Here is a 3,612-nt window from a genome sequence, read left to right as displayed (position 1 = left end):
TATTTTTGCATATCTAGTCATTATTAGCAATGTCTATAAAAACAAATTAGCCTAAGAAGCAAAATCAAGCATCGAGAGTTCATTTTTTCCTATCTCGAGCACAAAATTTAGAAGCAGCTTCCAAGTACAAATAATGGGTCATATCTAATTAAAGCAGTCTTTTTTTTTTTTTTCATTTTTCTAGCGCCATCACTTTTTCCATTCTTCCTTCTCTTGTGGAGATTGAGATATCTTTCCTTGTCTGCATTCTAGCTGCACTTGACAAGGTTCAAAATCTTTTTTTAACTCCTCATTTAGTAATCTTTTGGACTCTTTCTATGGAAAGGAACAGTCACTAAATGAACTACAGTATTTCACCACGGACTAAATGGCTTAAATTAGGGATACATAATGTAATACAGAAAAAGCAGGCCATGTGAAAAGCAAGAATTCAAATTGCTGGTCACTGACTCTGTATATTCTTCACAATTTGAGGTTCCTGCCCCCTATTAGGGGATGGGGTGGTGGGCTTTCTTTGTAGGGTCTCCCCATCCCCTTAATCTCCAGCCAAGGAGAACCCCAACACTGATGATCTTCTGCGAAATATTATAACCACTTGGATTTTCCAAAGTGCCTTGATTTTTGAAGCATAATGCAGGGGATTTTATATGTATGTATAAATTTCATAAATACCCGAACAAAGCTAAATTACATACATACATACATACATACATACATACATACATACATATGTGGTATTTAGCTTTGTACGTCATTATAGTGCAAAATCACCAGCTTGATCCACAAAAACACACTGAGACATAATGGAGACCTAGAAGATGAACTGACCTATGGAACAGCTGTCCTGCCCTACATAAGAGGTACTACAGACTCAAATCAGTAAGATACTACACAGGCATCACATCAAGACTGCCTTCAAAACAGGCAGAAAAATAGCAGCCATCCTTAGAAACCCCAAAGATAATATTGACCTGGAAAACCAAGGCATATATGAAGTCCCCTGTGCATCATGCCCTGCCACATACATTATACAGACCAATAGAAGAATAAGGACCCATCTAGATGAACACAAAAATGCAGTAAAAAAGCTGGAACACACTTCCTCACTAGTCCAACACATGAAAGCCACAGGTCATAGCATCAACTTCAATGGCACCAGGGCACAAACAGATCCCCCCTGATACCTCCAGCTCAAACACACCCCAACCAGGCACCCAGAAGAAACCTAGCTTCCTAACAAATAATAGCCGTCCATTTACTCAGAGCCAAGCTGCACTCAAAGCCTCCAATACAGGAATACAATGTTGCCAGCCAATCGAGACACAAAAAAAGCCACAAAACAGACAGAAGATATTAGAAACACCAATCAAGCAGAACACAGCAAATTCCAAGACCAATAAACACAGATCAAGACTCCCAACCAATCAAGATGAAGAAGAAACCATTTTGGAACAGCAGTAGGCTAGCCCCAAATTTAAAACTGAAACAACTGTAAAAGTCTGACTCACAGACGAACATAATACAGAAACCTGGTGATGGCAGATAAGATTCTGGCGAAACGTTGCTACAACTTTAAAAGCACAAGTATAATGATGTGGGAAAATACCCGAACAAAGCTGAATGCCATACGTATGTGCTACATACATACATACATACATACATAAATATATTTTCTGAGGTTCTTGCGGGTATTTGTATGTGGATCTTTGGTCATTTGGGTTTTCTCCCGCATAAGATTGGAAGTATCTAGGCAACGTTTCGATGAAGTCTCATTCATCATCTTCAGGCTTGTGTCTTCAGCTCTGTGCTTCTCAGAGTAATGTGAGCTTGCAGCTGCTTCTTCCTTTTAACTGCTAGTGGGGGTGTGACTTGATTGGGTGGGGGCTTGGCTGTGTTCTGATTGGGTGGGGGTGTGTTCTGATTGGTTGGGGATTTGGCTGTGTTCTGATTGGTTGGGGGGTTGGCCGTGTTCTGATTGGCTGGAGGTGTGTTCTGTTCATGTGGGGGCTTGGTTGTGCTCAGGTTAGTCTTAGTTGGGGGATTTGAGCTGGTGAGCTGTGATCCTGCTGTTTGGCTTCATTCGTGGTCATGCCGCATCTTCATGGTGGGTGTCAGTTCGCTTCATGTATGGCTCGGAGGGGTTTGAAGCGGGTAGTGATGCAGCTGCAGTGCAGCTTCTGGTCTGTGGTCGTGTCTCATCTTCTTGTGGGTTTGAGTCTGCTTTCTACGTGGAAGTGTGGTGGTAGCATCTTGTGTGGCCCTCGTGGGTGTGGGTCTGGTGTCAATCTTCATATTAGGTACTCGTCTGTTCATGAGGGCAGGTTTCCAAATGGCTGGTAGGCAGGAGGTGTCATCTTGTTTATTCATGCTGTGTGGACGTTTTTCTATCTCTATGGCTTCTCTGATTATTCTCTTGTTGAAGTTTTCAGTTTTGGCGATAGTTCTGGTATTTTTAAAGTCAATCTCATGTCCTGTGGCTTTGAGGTGTTGCACCAGGGAAGAAGTCGGTTTTTCTTTTTTGATTGAATTCTTATGTTGTTCAGTGCATGCACTTATTCTTCTGTTAGTTTGTCCGATGTATGTGGTGGGGCAGGCGGTGCAAGGGATTTCGTATATTCCTTGGTTTTCTAATTCGATTTTGTCTTTAGGGTTTCTTAGGATGGTGGATATTTTTCTGTTTGTGCAGAATGCTGTTTTAATGTTCTCCTCCAAAAACACAACATTATATATATATTTATATTTATTTATATTCCTTTGGAAACTTGGACTCTCACCTGTGGTCACAGGTGAGACAGAATATATATATATATATATATATATATATATATATATATATATATATATATATATATATATATATATATATATATATATATATTTTCTGTCTCACCTGTGACCACGAGGTGAGAGTCCAAGTTTCCAAAGGAATATAAGTAGACAGACAGGACCAGGAACGACAGAGTTAAATTCCTTTGGCTGGAGAAGTCCTTGGCAGTCATCCAAAAACTGCCTGCCAAGTCTGATAACAAACAAGACCATAAATCAAAAGGCAAACGCCGCACAGAGAATTTGTCAAAGCTACAATCCCCAATAAACAAATTGTCCCGAACGAGGATTCAGAGCTAACAAGCCCTCTTTTATTTCCTCAGGGGCGTGTCAGTCCCACAAGTCAGTCCCTGATTTGACATTTCCTTTTACGTTGCATTTCACGCTTCTGTCTGCGTCTTTGCCTTGCATCAAACCAGCATTCCTCGGCTTGATCCTCAGCCAAGGACTCCGGCACTCTCTCCTGATTATCTGCCGACACCTGAGGCACAACCAGGGAGGAAGGTCCTGTGGAGCAAGATGATTCCAAATCTTCCAGCAAAGCAGGCTCAAACCTCAGAGCCAAATCATCCTCTTCCTCCTGACTCACGTCTGTCTCCCAGCAAAGCAGGCTCAAACCTCAAGGCCAAGTCCTCCTCTTCCTCATTACTCGAGCCTGTGTCTTCTAACAGAGCAGGCTTCAAACCTCCAAGTCACAACACTATCCCTCACCGCAGGGCCCTTCTCCCTAGTCTGATGATCAGGTTGTGGTTTCAATGGAAACTGTTCATGTAATCTCTGGATAAG

The sequence above is a fragment of the Pseudonaja textilis genome, unplaced genomic scaffold (assembly GCF_049901715.1).
Source record: "Pseudonaja textilis isolate UNSWEBS1 unplaced genomic scaffold, rPseTex1.2 PTEXSCF127, whole genome shotgun sequence".
NCBI classification, from domain to species: domain Eukaryota; kingdom Metazoa; phylum Chordata; class Lepidosauria; order Squamata; family Elapidae; genus Pseudonaja; species Pseudonaja textilis.
This window is presented reverse-complemented; position numbering follows the sequence as displayed.